Source organism: Schistocerca piceifrons, chromosome 1 (assembly GCF_021461385.2).
Source record: "Schistocerca piceifrons isolate TAMUIC-IGC-003096 chromosome 1, iqSchPice1.1, whole genome shotgun sequence".
Taxonomy (NCBI): Eukaryota; Metazoa; Arthropoda; class Insecta; order Orthoptera; family Acrididae; genus Schistocerca; species Schistocerca piceifrons.
The window spans coordinates 1,045,883,801-1,045,904,076 of record NC_060138.1 but is presented as its reverse complement, the minus strand read 5'-3'; the positions used below and the strand labels follow the sequence as shown (position 1 = coordinate 1,045,904,076).

Here is a 20,276-nt window from a genome sequence, read left to right as displayed (position 1 = left end):
GAGCACTATGGGACTTAACTTCTGAGGTCATCAGTCCCCTAGAACTTAGAACTACCTAAACCTAACTAACCTAAGGACATCACACACACCAATGCCCGAGGCAGGATTCGAACCTGCGACCGTAACGGTCGCGCGGTTCCAGACTGTAGCGCCTAGAACCTCTCGCCTACCCCGGCCGGCAAACCGTACACATTTTTGGAAAGTACTGCTAGTGGTGGAGCTGTCGTCATACGCTCATAGTACAACGAGGTGTAGGACGATGAAGTTTTGCATGCGGAAAGATATAAAGAATGTGCAACATGCAGGTAACTCAAACGTAAGGGCTCTCATGTTTGTCAGTGGAGATTAACGTCAGTGTCCGAAGCAGACTTATTCAAAAATGGTTCAAATGTCTGTGAGCACTATGGGACTCAACTGCTGAGGTCATTAGTCCCCTAGAACTTAGAACTATTTAAACCTAACTAACCTAAGGACATCACAAACATCCATGCCCGAGGCAGGATTCGAACCTGCGACCGTAGCGGTCTTGCGGTTCCAGACTGCAGCGCCTTTAACCGCACGGAGACTTATTCCCTCTTTATGTAAGAAGATGAAACTTTAGAAGTTTAAACAATAAAGAGCCCAGATGGACAGAACGGACATAAAAAAGCAATGTTTTCAATAAAGTAAAAAGTATTTGGTTACTTTAACTAGAAATCTTCTTGAAGGTAATCTGTGTGTGATTAGCGATTGCAAATGTATGCGCATGTAAACAGCAAGGAAAACGCAACAGTACTCCGTTTCTGATCGGTTTGGTGATGTTTTATAATTGTGATTTGCGTTTTGTATGAAAGTAGTGCTGATTCGTTTTACAAATAAGTTAAAATATTTGTTCTCACCGCATCCGAACCAGCGACCTTTGTGCATGTGCTTCAACATTTGCATCAGTCAGTTGCTGTACAAAATTTTTTTTTTATTTTGTTCGTTGTTGATCGTTGCGTTCCGTCGTTGCGGACGTCACATGACATCCGTTCAAGTTCGCTTGTTGATCCTTTTTATTACAGAGGCCAACCGGCTCTCTGACCGAACGCACTGAGCTACCGGGTGTCGGCGAACTGAGCTACCGAAAAGCGTACGTGTTTATGGATATAATGACAATTTTCACTAAGAATTAAATTTCGTTGACTGACGGTATGCTACCTTGCAGAAGTGGAAAATTTCCGAAACGTATATTCCAAAGCAAGGCATCACTGTGGACGAACTTTGGCAGTAAGGGCAACGAACTAGCTAGTGGCGTCATAGACATCACATGACTCAAATGGAGTGTTTTCACGGGCTTTCAAATTATTTTAGTTTCATCTCCGTTTACTTACTTTTTTTATTTCTTATTTTTTTAAATATTCAATTTGAGAGGAAATAAGCGTAATATGAGCGTAAAATGACATGATTAACGATTGAAGATGATTCAGAAAACATTCAAATACCGTATCGTAATTCACTGTGCTTTAGAAATAAATTTGTGAGTGGTCTGCAACGGCTTGAATATGAATTGATTGCGACTTGTGTCTGTCCTACAAACTTAATTTCAGCAGTCTCTGCTTCCCCTGTACGCATTTCCGGTTCTTGCTGCAACTGGTTCTTTTACAAGAGTTATTGTGTTCTGTAAACAATGAGCTTCGAATTGCGTTAAAATTTTGTTGTTATCGAATCAGCAGTTCACTTACGTGTAGGAAAATCGTTATATTGTCAGATGTGAATAATTTTTCATATGTGTAACTGGAATACTGATCATTTAGACATATGAGTGGGTTGTGGGTAATTTTGCTTTTATTTGATTTCTTGGTGATTGGGTACAATTAGTAGTTAGAGAACAGGAGAAATTAGCGGCTATATTACTTAGTGCCTATCCTAGTTAAGTTGCGTAAACGGGGGCCATATACTGTAACTTGTTACGTTGCATTTGATTGCCCGTTTAGGGCCAGAGTAATTTTGTTTTTTTGTTGGATTTTATTATTTTAAATAGGATATTTTCTGTTATAATTTGGGCCCTGTTATAGTTTGTTCGGGCTACAAAGAACTGTCTTGCCAGAGTTATTTATGTTTTGTTTATTGATATTTTGCGTGTTAAATAAACTGTTATTAAAACTGAGTTCACATCTGCATAACCATCAGACCGAGCACCACTGCACCTAAATCCCACGCATAATCATCATATTTAAAGCTGAAACACTTCAAACAGAAATACACTGATAAACTAAAACATTATGACGACTGTTTACCGCGTGACAATGCTGCCTGATGGTGTTGCGACCATGTGATACGGGAAGGGAAGTACATAGGAGGAGCAGGGACGAATTGGGAATTATTCTAGCGACGATAGGAGCCGAAAATGGGGAAATACCCTGACGTAACCGCCTTCGACTAAGGGCAGATTGTTATTCCCCGAAGCCCGAGAATGAGCATCTGAGAAACGGTGAAATTGGTCAGCTACTCCCGTGCTACTCTCATGAGCATCTGTGGAAAGTGTCTGAAAGACGATGAAGTCATGAGCAGGATGTTCTGGACCTGCCTTTTGATTTTCTCCGCAGAATTCTTCCTGTTATATCGAATTAGGTGCCCAGTTAATTTAGTTTTATTTACCTGTAACGTGTTAATCTGTGTGCTTTCTCTTTAATTTCTTTTTGTACTTGTTCATTAGATTTTCTTTCTCTCTGGGACGTTTTGCGACTCTTCTCCACATCCACATATCTATTGCTTTTATTTTTTTCTTTTCTTGCTTCCCCACGTAACCTAGGCTTTTGCAGTGGAATAAAAGTAATAATTAAAGCTGTTCAGCAGGCCTCAATCGTGAACGTTGGCATGGTCTGCCTAAATAATTCTCTATATCTTGTAAACATAGAGTGGTGGATTATCGTTGTGTGGCATAACAACTCACAAAACTAGTACAATTACTCCTTAATTGTCTTTGTCTGTTCTTTGTGGTTCCCTAGACTTTTTTTTAATGACACAGTATAACTAGAAGTATGTGTTCTATCTGAGAGGAATGATCTAGGATCATAAATTCGCTTATGCATCAACGTTGAAACGATTTCTTGCGAAGCTTTTCTCTTAATTATTTCCATCATTTAATACATTGTTTTGAAGAACACGTCATATCTTGAACTACAAAAATGTTTTCTATAAAAATGCCGGCCTTAACGTTACACTGGCAATCAACAAACCCTTCACAACAAGAACTGCTTGAAACGCGTCAAAAAACCAAACAGGTCAGTGTTGTATTTTGCTAACAAGACTAGGTTCGAAGTCTATCCATATAAGCAAAGACAATTTTATGTGTCACTGATCAGTTCCATTATATGCTCTCTGTACCCTTCACAAGCATTACTCAAAATGCTCCAAATAAATGTCTTGACGAATTTATTTCTTGTTCCTCGCACAAACGAAAAAATGGCTGACATCGAAATAAGTGTCCAAGGAATAGAAAAGCAACTGAAATCACTCAATAGAGGAAAGTCCACTGGACCTGACGGGATACCAATTCGATTCTACACAGAGTACGCGAAAGAACTAGCCCCCCTTCTAACAGCCGTGTACCGCAAGTCTCTAGAGGAACGGAGGGTTCCAAATGATTGGAAAAGAGCACAGATAGTCCCAGTCTTCAAGAAGGGTCGTCGAGCAGATGCGGAAAACTATAGACCTATATCTCTTACGTCGATCTCTTGTAGAATTTTAGAACATGTTTTTTGCTCGCGTATCATGTCATTTCTGGAAACCCAGAATCTACTATGTAGGAATCAACATGGATTCCGGAAACAGCGATCGTGTGAGACCCAACTCGCCTTATTTGTTCATGAGACCCAGAAAATATTAGATACAGGCTCCCAGGTAGATGCTATTTTTCTTGACTTCCGGAAGGCGTTCGATACAGTTCCGCACTGTCGCCTGATAAACAAAGTAAGAGCCTACGGAATATCAGACCAGCTGTGTGGCTGGATTGAAGAGTTTTTAGCAAACAGAACACAGCATGTTGTTATCAATGGAGAGACGTCTACAGACGTTAAAGTAACCTCTGGCGTGCCACAGGGGAGTGTTATGGGACCATTGCTTTTCACAATATATATAAATGACTTAGTAGATAGTGTCGGAAGTTCCATGCGGCTTTTCGCGGATGATGCTGTAGTATACAGAGAAGTTGCAGCATTAGAAAATTGTAGCGAAATACAGGAAGATCTGCAGCGGATAGGCACTTGGTGCAGGGAGTGGCAACTGACCCTTAACATAGACAAATGTAATGTATTGCGAATACATAGAAAGAAGGATCCTTTATTGTATGATTATATGATAGCGGAACAAACACTGGTAGCAGTTACTTCTGTAAAATATCTGGGAGTATGCGTACGGAACGATTTGAAGTGGAATGATCATATAAAACTAATTGTTGGTAAGGCGGGTACCAGGTTGAGATTCATTGGGAGAGTGCTTAGAAAATGTAGTCCATCAACAAAGGAGGTGGCTTACAAAACACTCGTTCGACCTATACTTGAGTATTGCTCATCAGTGTGGGATCCGTACCAGGTCGGGTTGACGGAGGAGATAGAGAAGATCCAAAGAAGAGCGGCGCGTTTCGTCACTGGGTTATTTGGTAACCGTGATAGCGTTACGGAGATGTTTAATAAACTCAAGTGGCAGACTCTGCAAGAGAGGCGCTCTGCATCGCGGTGTAGCTTGCTCGCCAGGTTTCGAGAGGGTGCGTTTCTGGATGAGGTATCGAATATATTGCTTCCCCCTACTTATACTTCCCGAGGAGATCACGAATGTAAAATTAGAGAGATTAGAGCGCGCACGGAGGCTTTCAGACAGTCGTTCTTCCCGCGAACCATACGCGACTGGAACAGGAAAGGGAGGTAATGACAGTGGCACGTAAAGTGCCCTCCGCCACACACCGTTGGGTGGCTTGCGGAGTATCAATGTAGATGTAGATGTAGATGTACATTAAAGAGTTTTTTTGTTTACAAATTACTCTTATTTGTGAAGACTTGTTTAGTCACTATAGTTCTTCTTTTAATCCATCATACTCGTCTTGTCATCTGTACTTCCCAACTACTAAAATTCATTTACCTGTGTAGGTGTTTATTCCCCATCTCATCATGTTCCCTTAATTGTCTGTTAGATCTATCATCATTATTTTAGTCTTGTTCGTATTTATTTATAGTGTATAGTTTTCCAAAAGCATCACTGGCTTTTTTCTGCACTGAACGTTATCTGGCTTATGGATGAAATTTTAGTCAGCGTATTCCAGAGGCATGGAAATATTGGAGTATCATTTTGCTAGCGTTCGGACAAGATGTTCATGATGTGACACTTTCCGTTTCTGTAGGTGCGTACACCAAGAGGTCAAAAGTGTCAGAATACCTAATAGTGAAGATTAATAAGGGATGTGACTTGAACTTGCTGGTGGCAGTTCCGCTTAGGTATCTGAATGTCTGTGGAGGAATGGCAACCTCAGTAGCCTAAATCAGAGAAGGGAGTTATGTTAGACGTTGGGGTCTGGAGAAAAGTCGACAATCCCTAAGGAGTCCCACTGAGTTCAGGTCACAACTCTGTGCAGTCCGGTCTATTTCAGGAATGTTAATGTCACATCATGCTGGTACGAGCAATCATTGTATCCGAACTCTTACTTTACAATAGGCAGCACACGACGTAGTAAAATGTGTCCGTATCCTTCCCAAACGTGACACCACCACCTCCGTACTTCACTGCTGGCACATCTCAAGATGGCAGGTAAAGTTCTCAAGGCATTCCCCAAACCCAAACCCTTCTACCGGATTGCCGGAGGGAATGTGATTCATCACTCCAAATTTCTCTTTTCTAGTCATGTGCAGTCTATTGGACGCTCTTTACAGCACTTCAGGAGCAGCTTAGCACTGATTACAGAAAAATGTTGCTTATGAGAGGCTGCTTGACCATTTAAATCCGTACGCACAGTCATTGAGCTGGCTGGACTGTCGATAGCACTTTGGAACTAACGAGTGATTCCTTCTGCTGATTTTATGCGATTTTTTACAACCGTCATCCGCAATGCTCTACAGTTTCTGCCTCGCCTTGGTGCTATAACAAGTAGTACCTTCCGACTTCCACTCCACAGTCAGATCATCAACAGCCGACTTGGGCAGCATTAGAAGACTTGGAATGTCTCTGGTGTATTTGTTACTCAGGTAACGTCCAGTGACCACTTGGAGCTCTGCCGACCGATTCATTCTGCACTTACTGCTTCTCTATTGACAACACAATACAAAGTGTTTATATATGAATATCGGGGTTTTAACGCTTTATAATATTTATTATATTAAACTTACGGTTATAAATGATATGTCAAATGAAAGAGCAACTCAAACAGTTTTACCAAGAACCTTATAAATGTTCAATGTGAGCACCAAACGTTAATAAGTGTGTCTTCAGTGATCGTAGCAACAGCTGCTTCAATCCGGTTTCTTAATTCAGCGATGTCTGCTGGTAGCGGAGGTACGTACACACGATCCTTGATGAAGCCCCAAAGGAAAAAAAATGCATGGCGATACGTCGGGTAAACGTGGAGGCCATGCAAAGCAAGCCCTGTCATTGGGCCCCTTGCGGCCTGTCCAGCGCTTGGGCTATAGACTTGATGTGTGCCGTGTGACGAATGGTGCTCACATCGAACATTTATAAGGTTCTTAGTAAAACTGTTTGAGTTCCTCTTTCATTTGACATATAATTTATAATTGTAAGTTTAACATAATAAATATTATAAAGCGATAAAACCCCGATATTCATTTAAAACACTCTGTATTCGTCGCCTCATTTTATAGTGGCGGGCCGCCCGTGGTTAATTCCGTACTACACTACTGGCCATTAAAATAGCTACACCAAGAAGAATGCAGATGATAAACGGGTATTCATTGGACAAATCTATTATACTAGAGTTGACATGTGATTACATTTTCACACAATTTGGGTGCGTAAATCCTGAGAAATCAGTACCCAGAACAACACCTCTAGCCGTAATAACGGCCTTGATACGCCTGGGCATGGAGTCAAACAGAGCTTGGATGGCGTGTACAGGTACAGCTGCCCATGCAGCTTCAACACGATTCCACAGTTCATGAAGAGTAGTGACTGGCGTATTGTGACGAGCCAGTTGCTCGGCCACCATTGACCAGACGTTTTCAGTTGGAGGGAGATCTGGAGAATGTGCTGGCAAGGGCAACAGTCGAACATTTTCTGTATCCAGAAAGGCCCGTACAGGACCTGCAACATGTGGTGGTGCATTATCCTGCTGAAATGTAGGGTTTCGCAGGGATCGAATTAAGGGTAGAGCCACGGGTCGTAACACATCTTAAATGTAACATCCACTGTTCAAAGTGCCTTCAGTGCGAACAGGAGGTGACCGAGACGTGTAACCAATGGCACCCCATACCATCACGTCGGGCGATACGCCAAGATGGCGATGACGAATACATGCTTCCAATGTGCGTTCACCGCGATGTCGCCAAACACGGATGCGACCATCATGATGCTGTAAACATAACCTGGAGTCATCCGAAAAAATGACGTTTTGCCATTCGTGCACCCAGGTTCGTCGTTGAGTACACCATCGCAGGTGCTCCTGTCTGTGATGCAGCGTCAAGGGTAACCGCAGCCATGGTCTCCGAGCTGATAGTCCATGTTGCTGCAAACGTCATCGAACTGTTCGTGCAGATGGTTGTTGTCTTGCAAACGTCCCCATCTGTTGACTCAGGGATCGAGACGTGGCTGCACGATCCGTTACAGCCTTGCGGATAAGATGCCTGTCATCTCGACTGCTAGTGATACGAGCCCGTTGTGTTCCAGAACGGCTTTCCATATTACCATCCTGAACCCACCGATTCCATATTGTGATAACAGTCATTGAATCTCGACCAACGCGAGCAGCAATATTGCGATACGATGAACCGCAATCGCGACAGGCTACAATCCGACCTTTATCAAAGTCGGAAACGTGATGGTACGCATTTCTACTCCTTACACGTGGCATAACAACAACGTTTCACCAGGCAACGCCGGTCAACTGCTGTTTATGTATGAGAAATCGGTTTTAAACTTTCCTCATGTCAGGACGATGCAGGTGCCGCCACCGGCGCCAACATTGTGTGAATGCTCTGAAAAGCTAATCATTTGCATATCACAGCATCTTCTTCCCGTCGGTGCCAGGTCTCGGCAGACTTTCTGCAGTCGCCTATGAATACCTGTGATACTCTGGTTTTCCGCCAAAAGAAACCCGATGTCAACTCTCTGCCTGGAACACACCTCTGTTATAGACGCCATTTTGAAGACTACATACAGCGCCACCAGCTATCGGAACGTCAGGAAACTGTGACGGCTGAAGTAGGAATACTGCACGATGTCCCACAACAAATTCTGCATTTTTTCTGCCGAAATTTTTGGACAAAAAATGTGTTGCATTGCTTATTGAACTCATTTTGTACACTACTGGTCATTAAAATTGCTACACAAAGAAGAAATACAGATGATAAACGGGTATTCATTGGACAAATATATTATACTAGAACTGACACGTGATTACATTTTCACGCAATTTGGGTGCATAGATCCTGAGAAATCGGTACCCATAACAACCACCTCTGGCCGTAATAACGGCCTTGATACGCCTGGGCATTGAGTCAAACAAAGGTTGGATGGCGTGTACAGGTACAGCTGCCCATGCAGCTTCAACACGATTTCACAGTTCATGAAGAGTAGTGACTGGCGTATTGTGACGAGCCAGTTGCTCGGCCACCATTGACCAGACGTTTTCAATTGGAGAGAAATCTGGAGAATGTGCTGGCCAGGGCAACAGTCGACCATTTTCTGTATCCAGGACCTGCAACATGTGGTGGTGCATTATCCTGCTGAAATGTAGGGTTTCGCAGGGATCGAATGAAGGGTAGAGCCTCGGGTCGTAATACATCTGAAATGAACCCCGATGTCGCCAAACACGGATGCGACCATCATGATGCTGTAAACATAACCTGGAGTCATCCGAAAAAATGACGTTTTGCCATTCGTGCACCCAGGTTCGTCGTTGAGTACACCATCACAGGCTCTCATGTCTGTGATGCAGCGTCAAGGGTAACCGCAGCTATGGTGTCCGAGCTGGTAGTCCATGTTGCTACAAACGTCGTCGAACTGTTCGTCCAGATGGTTGTTGTCTTGCAAACGTCCCCATCTGTTGACTCAGGGATCGAGACGTGGCTGCACGATCCGTTACAGCCATGCGGATAAGATGCCTGTTATCTCAACTGCTAGTGATACGAGGCCGTTGGGATCCAGCACGGCGTTCCGTATTACCCTCCTGAACCCACTGTTTCCGTCTTCTGCTAACAGTCATTGGATCTCGACCAACGCGAGCAGCAGTGTCGCTATACGATTAACCGCAATCGGGATAAGCTACAATCCGACCTTTATCAAAGTCGGAAACGTGATGGTACGCATTTCTCCTCCTTACAGGAGGCATCACAACAACGTTTCACCAGCAACGCCGGTCAGCTGCTGTTTGTGTATGAGAAATCGGTTGGAAACTTTGCTCATGTCAGCAAGTTGTAGGTGTAGCCACCGGCGCCAACCTCGTATGAATGTTCTGAAAAGCTAATCATTTGCATATCACAGCATCTTCTTCCTGTCGGTTAAATTTCGCTTCTGTAGCACGTCATCTTCGTGGTGTAGCGATTTTAATGGCCAGTAGCGTAATTTAAATTGAGGACATACTGGATTGTTTTCAGCAGTCCTGGTGGCTTTCTCCAGTTGCTTACCTGCTGTTACTTTCCGCCCTCGTGATTCCCTCTTAAATGCCTGATCGTGTTGCAGGAGCTGCGTAACTGAGAGGCGGCGCGTCCCCAGCGGCTGGACAGCCTTCCCGGTATTCCTGCGGCGACGCGACGGACTGCTGTGACAGGTAAGGAGGCGGGCGTCGCTTGGCAGAAACTATGCCCCCTCCCCTGCTGGAGGTGTCCGTGGCGCGGCGTCTCGCGAGCTCATTACTCGGGGCCACAGCCGTCGCCTCAGAGGGCCGGACTAATCTCGGTCCGCCAGCTGCTTCCCACTGCCCGCTGGCCGCTAGACGCTGTCTCTGAGGCCCCAGGGGTCCTCCCTGTTGTTGGAGACCACAAGGTTGCAGGGCCCAGCGCGTTCCTCCAATACCAAAGACAGTTTTCGAGGCGTTACCTCATGGTTCTAGGAGGTCGGTTGTGGATGGAAGTTAACACTAATGAGCAACTAAAGATCAACTATTTTGGAGGAAACACACGGGTGATACACTGCGGCGTAGGATTTGGGTGGTAGGGGGTCCAGGGTGGAGGCAGTGCAGGCTTGAGTTCAAATTTACAAACAATATATTCTTCTACATTTGTAGAGTTAGAGAAAGCTTTAGACAATGTTGACTGGAATACTCTCTTTCAAATTCTGAAGGTGGCAGGGGTAAAGTACAGGGAGCGAAAGGCTATTTACAATTTGTACAGAAACCAAATGCCAGTTATAAAAAGTCGAGGGGCGTGAAAGGGAAGCAGTGGTTGGGAAGGGAGTGAAACAGGATTGTACCCTATCCCCGATGTTATTCAATCTGTGTATTGAGCAAGCAGTAAAGGAAACAAAAGAAAAATTCGGAGTAGGTATTAAAATCCATGGAGAAGAAATAAAAACTTTGAGGTTCGCCGATGACATTGTAATTCTGTCAGAGACAGCAAAGGACCTGGAAGAGCAGCTGAACGGAATGGACAGTGTCTTGAAAGGAGGATATAAGTTGAACATCAACAAAAGTAAAACGAGGGTAATGGAATGTACTCGAGTTAACTCGGGTGATGCTGACGGAATTAGATTAGGAAATGAGACACGTAAAGTAGTAAAGGAGTTTTGCTATTTGGGGAGCAAAATAACTGATGACTGTCGAAGCAGAGAGGATGTAAAATGTAGACTGGCAATGGCAAGAAAAGCGTTTCTTAAGAAGAGAAATTTGTTAACATCGAGTACAGATTTAAGTGTCAGGAAGTCGTTTCTAAAATTATTTGTATGGAGTGTAGCCATGTATCGAGGTGAAACATGGACGATAAATAGTTGGGACAAGAAGAGAATAGAAGCTTTCAAAATGTGGTGCTACAGAAGAATGCTGAAGATTAGATGGGTAGATCACATAACTAACGAGGAGGTATTGAATAGAATTAGAGAGAACAACTTGACTACAAGAAGGGATCGGTTGGTAGGGCATAACCTGAGGCATCAAGGGATCACCAATTTAGTATTGGATGACAGCGTGGAGGGTAAAAATCGTAGAGGGAGACCAAGAGATGAATACACTAAACAGATTCAGAAGGTTTTAGGTTGCAGTAGGTACTGGGAGATGAAGAACCTTGCACAGGATAGAGTAGCATAGAGAGCTGCATCAAACCAGTCTCTGGACTGAAGACCACAACAACAACAACAACAACAACATATTCTTCTAGACAAATGGCAATAAGTAATACAACTGAACTTAACCTGCTGCCCAATTACAATTGAAGGTATAGCATTAAATAAGATGAGAGAAAATTCCTTCAGCACAATATTAAAAAAATTAAATTAGATCTCTGAAGTGTTCCAGGATCGGAACATTTCCATAATAAAACACAAGAAACAAGTTCTGTCTCCATTTATTAACAAAATCAATTTCAACAAGTCTTCAGTTGCACAAGAAAACCTTTATTTGGTTCACCCTACCGGTTTCGTCGGTTTAAACTATCGTATTCAGAAGCGAAATCTTTGGAAGACAACATCAAAATAAGGCTCTGATGATTGTGTCCTTTGATACAGAATCAATAAAACATAGTGACATTGCTAAAAATGTATAATGTATGAGATGAGTATCAAACAGTATGTTGATTAATATATTGAAAAATCCGCCTCCGTTGCAAAAATTTTCTGGTCTTAACCCAGGTTTCGGCTAGAATAATCTAACCTTCTTCAGAAGCATAAAATTACTATAACATGCCAGAGTAAGGCACAGTCAACATTCAAAATTAAAACCTATAGTACCGTGGTACCATGTCGAATTAAAACTCTTGAACTGAAGTCCAGCCCCGGCATCACTTCACCACGCGGTTGGTTGGTAGCGGCGACCACGTTGGTTAGAGTGCCAACTTCAGTTAAGTAGTTTTAATTCGACTTGGTACCACATTGCTACATGTTTTAATTTTTGATGTTGACTGTGCGTTACTCTGGCATGGCATAGTAATTTTACGCTTCTGAAGAAGGCTAGATTATTCTAGCCGAAACCTAGGTTAAGACCAGAAAATTTTCGTAACTGAGGCGGATTTTTCAATATATTAGTCCATCACAGTTGCTGACGGGGCTGCAAAATGCTAAAAATTCCTAGTATGTTGATTATAGTCGCACATTCTATCTACAATGTGATATTTGAGAGTTAATTGTTTACTGCTCAATGCATATATCATATATTTTTAGCTGTGTCACTCTGTTTTATTGATTCTTAAGCAGAGAACACTACCGTCCGATCCTTATTTTGACTTTGGTTTATCAATTAACTGACTTATTTCACTTCTGAAAGTGACAGTTTAAATTCTCGAAACCGTTAAAGCGAATCAAATAAATATTTTCTTGTGCACTGGACGAGCGAATTTTTATCTTTGTTGCTGAACTACAGCTGTGAACAAAATAATAAAATGATTTTCCTCAACTGAACGTATATGGTCTCCTTTCATCGACGTTGAAGGTCAACGCAGACAAATTTCAATAAGGTCAATAACCTTGGTGAAAATCTTAGTTTAACCGGTAAGTTCACTGAATGCTTGATAACACAATCCTTCTATTACTGGAACGTCAAGAGATATTCTCCGTGATGTGACACAGTCCTCACACGCGATTGAACACTCGGGAATCTCATAAGTCCATGCTCCCACTGAGAGGCGAATAGAGTGATACTTAAGGTTCCGACAAGAGCAGTGTAATTTCACCCTTCAATCCCAAGAATAGTCTGACAATAACGAATGATACCAACGGTTTCCGCGAGCATGTCGCAGAACATAGCACTGTCCACTGGAGGCAGTTGCCATACGCGAATCTCGACAGATATTTCAGATTCACAGTCTAAGAAGTTATCTGTGTCAGAACCTTAACAGCTCGTAATCCGTTGCTTGTAATTCCAATAGGCAACGGGTAATGTTCCGCAACTGCTGACCTGTTAGGCTGCTACAATCGGGTGTGTCTTTGGTGTACTCGGCAACCAGTTTATCAGCGCACGTCGCCTGCCAAGATATTCTGCCAGTTGGAGACTGGCATCGGGCCGTTAACCCGCCAACTGTTTCATCATGAATAATGCCTGGAGAATTTGTAGAATTACTTCATAAAACTGATCACGTATGATGCTGTTTTATACGATAAAATCGCAAGTCTATAATATTATAGTTAATTGCAGAATATCAATGGGTGGTTCTAGCTGACACTAAACATAAGCCGGCCGCGGTGGCCGAGCGGCTCTAGGCAGTTCAGTCCGGAACCACGCGACTGCTACAGTCTTAGGTTCGAATCCTCCTCGGGCATGGATGTGTGTGATGTCCTTAAGTTAGTTAGATTTAAGTAGTTCTCAGTCTAGGGGACTGATAGCCTCAGATGTTAAGTCCCATAGTACTTAGAGCCATTTGAACCAAACATAAAAAAATCGCGTACTTCACGAAAATAAGCATAAAGAATCAATATCATTCTCTTAAATCATTGATGGTCAATCGCTGGAAGCAGCCTCAAACTGTACAAACAACATAAGATTATCAACATAATATTAAACAGCCAACCGGTTGCACATAAACGGCAGGTACATTAACCTAGGTTTCGACAACTGCTAGGGGTGTCTTCGTCAGAATAAATGTTGCTAAGTCTTAAAACTACGTTACGATTTAGCAACATTTATTCTGATGAAAACACCTCTAGTATGTGTCGGAACTATGTTGGCTGTTTAATACAATGTTGAAACCAATATACGAATGCATAACAACAGCCATGTTTAAAACTGTACTATTTTTTATCTCATTTTTGGTATTTGACAGTAATTAGGTCAAGATTAATTAATCAGTTATTCAGCAGTTTCCATCCTCTTGATCAAAATAGTATTTTAAAGAAAATCGCTCCAAAACTTGCGAAAATTAATCGATAGCGCTTTGTCTCTTAATATCAATAAAGGGATACTCACATGAAGAATTACGATACAATGAACACTGAAATTCCGACGTTTAGTCGTAAAGGATACTACAATAAATGAAATTAAATCAGTTACGTACTTGCCTCTTGTCTGACACATGGACTTCACCCATGTAAAATATATTTTTTAAATTTGTTGTATCACTGAACTCAATTATAGAAATTTCTGTTCATCAGAAATTGCATGTAGTGCGACTTTTAGATTTTTTATTACTCCAAAACAATTAATTTCGACTTTTCAAAACTGAACAGAATTTGAATATAGCAATTAAGAGGATTGAATATGTAGTGCTGGCTTTCTGGCTTCAAATAGTTTAACAGTAATATATCCATAAAAATTATCGACATTTCATTAGTACAGCTGAGAAGTAGTCTACCAGCCCGTGAAAGGCAAAGGTCTCGAGTTCGAGTCTCGGACCAGCCCACACTTTTAATCTGCCAGGAAGTTTTATATCAGCTTACACACCGCTGCAGAGTGAAAATCTCATTCTGGAAACATCCCCCAGGCTGTGGCTAAGCCATGTCTCCGCAATATCCTTTCTTCCAGGAGTGCTAGTCCTGCAACATCCGAAGGAGAGCTTCTGTGAAGTTTGGAAGGTAGGGGACGAGGCACTGGCAGAAGTAAGGCCGTGAGGACGGGTCGTGAGTCGTGCATGGGTAGCTCAGCTTGTAAAGCACTTGCCCGCGAATGGCAAAGGTCCCGAGTTCGAGCCTCGGCCCGGCACACAGTATTAATCTGCTAGGAAGTTTCATGTCCCTGCATGCACACAAAATATCAGTTGTTTCCGAGGTAGTAATTAAAACTCTACAACTACCCCTCGTATTTCGGTGGTCTGAAATTATCACTGCTGCAATATTTTCCACTTTCGCTTATAGACATATTACACGAGTACATTTATCTCTATATGATACACACCTGTTCACACTACGCAACTGAATATTAGTGCGATAAATGTGAAATTGCTCCTGAATATCGTTGTCGTATTGTGTTAGCATGTATAGGTCCATACCCCACAGACATGAAATTACGAGGAGACTACAAAAGGTAAAGTACACTGGTCGTCCCAACCTAAGAACACTGCGCAACCTGTGTGGTACATTGTCAGAAGAGAATTCATGTTCAGGGTTGCCTACAGATGCAGTTCCAGATATTAGTGGTGTCTGTTCCGTCGGACATGTACGACACGACTCATATCTATAATTCCATGGGCGCGACGGCTGTTTGATGAAAAAGTTTCATTGCAAAATCACAACCAACGTCCGACTTCCTATGGGAATCAGAAGTCTGGATGTGTTATGGGCAGGGGTCGTTGCGGTGAAGCGAGCTGAAGGTTGGGAATTTGGATGTGACTAAGATAGTTCAGAATGGTTCAAATTGCTCTAAGCACTATGGGACTTAACATACGAGGTCATCAATACCCTAGACTTAGAACTACTTAAACCTAACTAACCTAAGGACATTACACTCATCCATGCCCGAGGCAGGATTCATACCTGCGACCGTAGCAGCAGCGCGGTTCCTGACTGAAGCCCCTAGAACCGCTGGGCCACAGCAGGCAGCGATGAAAATTGTGTCCGGATGACAAGACGGTCATGTCTAACGTGCTAGAAAAGAAGACTACCCGGTTTAGAGTCTCGGTCCGGCACAAATTTTCAATTATCGCCATTGCATTGCCGCAATTCCCTGTGCGTCTGGAGGTCATTGTTTCCTTACAATCTCTTTGCCATCCCGTTTCCTCTCCATTCCTTTCGTCCCAGTTATTTACGTAAACGCATTTCTGCTGCGGTATGGATAACAGGTACATCACATTGTGCGACTGAAAAGGCACGTCAACTAGAAACGTACTCCAAAGTTACAGTACGCGAGACGGTACAATTCTTCTGTGGAAAACGCGTAAAATGCACACAGATTCACCACGAAATTCTACCGGCACGTTCGGCAAATGGAATTTTGCTTCCGGCCGTACTGAAATAGTGTCAACAATTTGATCTAGGCAGCACAGACGTGGGCCTTGCCGATCGGGAAGGAATGCCAGCGACATCATCTACAGAAGACAATTTGGAAATTTGTGGTAAGTTCCTATGGGACCAAATTGCTGTGGTCATCGGTCCCTAGGCAGAATCTAATTTAAACTAACTTACGCTAAGGACAACACACATACCCATGCCCGAGGGAGGACTCGAACCTCCGAGGGGAGGAGCAGTGCGAACCGTGACAAGGTGCCCTAAACCGCTCGGCTACCCCGCGAGGCTCACAGAAGACAAAGTACAGCCAATTGAGGAACTAATTCACAGCAGTTGCAGATTATCCTACAATGAGAACGTTCAGCGATTTTCTAATGGATCCGTAACCAAGGAGCGTATTTCTGCTGTCGAGGAATACGAGGTGCATTCAAGTTCTAAGGCCTCTGATTTTTTTTCTCCAGACTGGAAAGAGATATAAACATGCTCATTGTTTTAAAATGAGGCCGTGTTCATTGTCAATACGTTCCAGAGATGGCAGCACCGTACGGCAGATGGAATTTTACCGCCAGCGGCGAGAATGAGAAGTGTTTTAAATACTTAAAATGGCGACGTTTTCCTTACGACGTTTTCCTTACTTGAACAGTGTGCAATCATTCGTTTTCCGAATTTTCGTGGTGTGAAACCGATTGAAATTCATCGACAGTTGAAGGACACATGTGGTGATGGAGTTATGGATGTGTCGAAAGTGCGTTCGTGGGTGCGACAGTTCAATGAAGGCAGAACATTGTGTGACAACAAACCGAAACAACCTCGGGCTCGCACAAGCCGGTCTGACGACATGATCGAGAAAGTGGAGAGAATTGTTTTGGGCGATCGCCGAATGACTGTTGAACAGATCGCCTCCAGAGTTGGCATTTCTGTGGGTTCTGTGCACACAATCCTGCATGACGACCTGAAAATGCGAAAAGTGTCATCCAGGTGGGTGCCACGAATGCTGACGGACGACCACACGGCTGCCCGTGTGGCATGTTGCCAAGCAATGTTGATGCGCAACGACAGCACGAATGGGACTTTCTTTTTGTTGGTTGTGACAATGGATGAGACGTGGATGCCATTTTTCAATCCAGAAACAAAGCGCCAGTCAGCTCAATGGAAGCATGCACATTCACTGCCACCAAACAAATTTCGGGTAACCGCCAGTGCTGAAAAAATGATGGTGTCCATTTTCTGGGACAGCGAGGGCGTAATCCTTACCCATTGCGTTCCAAAAGGCACTACGGTAACAGGTGCATCCTACGAAAATGTTTTGAAGAACAAATTCCTTCCTGCACTGCAACAAAAACGTCCGGGAAGGGCTGCGTGTGTGCTGTTTCACCAAGACAACGCACCCGCACATCGAGTTAACGTTACGCAGCAGTTTCTTCGTGATAACAACTTTGAAGTGATTCCTCATGCTCCCTACTCACCTGACCTGGCTCCTAGTGACTTTTGGCTTTTTCCAACAATGAAAGACACTCTTCGTGGCCGCACATTCACCAGCCGTGCTGCTATTGCCTCAGCGATTTTCCAGTGGTCAAAACAGACTCCTAAAGAAGCCTTCGCCGCTGCCATGGAATCATAGCGTCAGCGTTGTGAAAAATGTGTACGTCTGCAGGGCGATTACGTCGAGAAGTAACGCCAGTTTCATCGATTTCGGGTGAGTAGTTAATTAGAAAAAAAAATCGGAGGCCTTAGAACTTGAATGCACCTCGTAGAATGAAAAAAAAAAATGGCTCTGAGCACTATGGGACTCAACTGCTGAGGTCATTAGTCCCCTAGAACTTAGAACTAGTTAAACCTAACTAACCTAAGGACATCACAAACATCCATGCCCGAGGCAGGATTCGAACCTGCGACCGTAGCGGTCTTGCGGTAGAATGAAAGATAGGTCGCTCCCACTGTTCTTTATAGAGACTTCGTGACTGATGAGAAGTATTTTCATGTATCTGTCAATTTCAAGTGTAGTACTGCATTCAATAAGACTTTCTCGGCCTGTCTTAATAATATGTAACTTTGTTATTGAAGCCACCTCGTACTTGCCTGGTCTCTACAGCGACATGCTCCCCATCGTAGTGACTAGCGTGTGAGAAGCTACGGAGCAGAACGCGCGCGCGTTGTCCAACTAATCTCCGTGAGTGGCTGTCTGCTCACCAGCACGGGTCAGTGCACAACCTGACACGACAGGCGAAACTGTCACCATAGCGCAACGAGCAGCTACACTCGGGTAGGCAGCTATCTCTAATTCAGTTACTCCTTAGCCACTGTACTAATGGCAGTATGTTTACCAAAATGAGTTGATACAATGGATCCCTAAATTGATTGTTCACAAACGCGTGTAGTTGCAAGTACTGATGATGCTTGCAACTGCGGCAACCATGTATAAGAAGCTTATCCTATAGTCTGTAAGTGGAAAGTAAACTGCAAGTGGAATGCAGCGTACAGACGCGGAGTATACCTTTGTGTACTTCATATGTGACTTGACAGATAGCAACAGCTCTGGAGAACCTTCTCCCATCTTATCAACTGCTGCACCAGCACACCTTGTACAAAATCCGTACACGCATTAAGAGTTGCGCTGTTCAGGCCTAATTCTTCAATCGGTTTTGATGTCCTGCGTCTCTTGAGCCCCTCTTTGTCTTGCTTCCGTAGCGCTGGGTCGTCAGATGCTAATTTTTTTATTGTTCCCTTTTATTATTATTTTTATGTACAAATAGCTGTATTTATTCTTTTTCACTAACTGGAATCAATTTCAAAGCGCAGAACACTCCATCTACAGCTTGATACTCGATGTATTACGCACCTACGACTGTATCTGTTCATAATAAGCCGGAGCAGGAAAAAATCCTTTTCTTGTTTGGCCAAGTTCGGCATTTTTTATGGCATGATCGGCGTTATTTTTACTGTTTTTTGTATTATTTTCTTTCTGATTTCTATGTTACTTTTTGTCAGTTTTGGTATTGGCTTTTGACAGATTGTTTTTGAAATATCATATGTTCTTTATTTTTGTCTCATTTCATTGTTTTACAATGTGCATTGAAGATGAAAAATATCAATCAACTAAATTTTGTTGACACTAGCGTTATTTTATTAAAATGAAATTGTATGGTTCCAGAGAAGTTTTCAAGACTTAATCGCCCATTAAGTATATATGCCGACTGAAGCGACGAATGAAATTTTGTACCAAGCCCAGGATCCGAATGTGGGTCTGCTGCTCACTAGGCAGATGCAGTAACCCCTATACCAACCTGACACAGTTGCTTCAGTGCTAGCCGTGCTAGAATAGTCCGTGCTGTTGTGCAATGCCACCGTGCCATGTGGCGTAGTGCTTACCACATCTTCCAAGTGAGCAGGAGACCATTCTTCGAAACCTGGCCTTGTTACAAATTTTCATTCGTCCCTTCAGTATGCATATATACATTGTCGTTGTATATTTGTTTAAAGTATTAAAAATAAGGTAGTAACTCTTATGTAAAGCCTAGTAAAAACAATCAATTTAAAAAATTCTGAAACCGTACACTCGAAAGTTTTTCAAAACAAAGTATTGTTATTATGTAAAGTTCTTTTCTGAGACGTTATTCCGCCGATCCATCAACACTTCACTGTAATTTTTTTTTTCTGTTTGTGAATGGAATTTTTTCATAAGAAGCTGTCATACTACTCATGCTGACACATAAATTTTCAAATGTGACAACAGTAATGTTTGCATGGAAACATGTAACCTGTGCTATGACTGGCTGATAGAAGCGAATCCAGTGCACCACATTTTAAATTACGTGTTTTTTTAATTTAAATGCCAAGTTTTGGTTGTTTTCATTTTTTATACTTGTGTGCTAAGAAAATATGTAGTTTAATTGACACGCTGGATTAAAGATCTTAGAAACTTGTCCCTTTTGGTACTATTTCTTGTGCAAAAACGTCGTGAAATGTGACGTCGTTGATCAAAACTGTTGCCACAATGTATTTGTTTCGAAGTAGTGAGTTACCTGGGGAGAAATAAACTGTCATTTTAAGATTACACATGAACCTCAGCTTCCAGGAAAAAG

General features: G+C 42.8%; 1 protein-coding gene across 1 annotated transcript in view; it reads left to right on the top strand.

Moving 5' to 3' along the window:
• LOC124796431 (somatostatin receptor type 2-like) overlaps nucleotides 1-20,276 on the top strand; it is a 715,939-nt gene that overhangs the window by 410,978 nt on the left and 284,685 nt on the right. The window contains exon 3 of the mRNA XM_047260622.1: nucleotides 9,859-9,946. The gene's annotated coding sequence lies outside the window, so the exon portion shown is untranslated. The remainder of the gene's footprint in view (nucleotides 1-9,858; nucleotides 9,947-20,276) is intronic.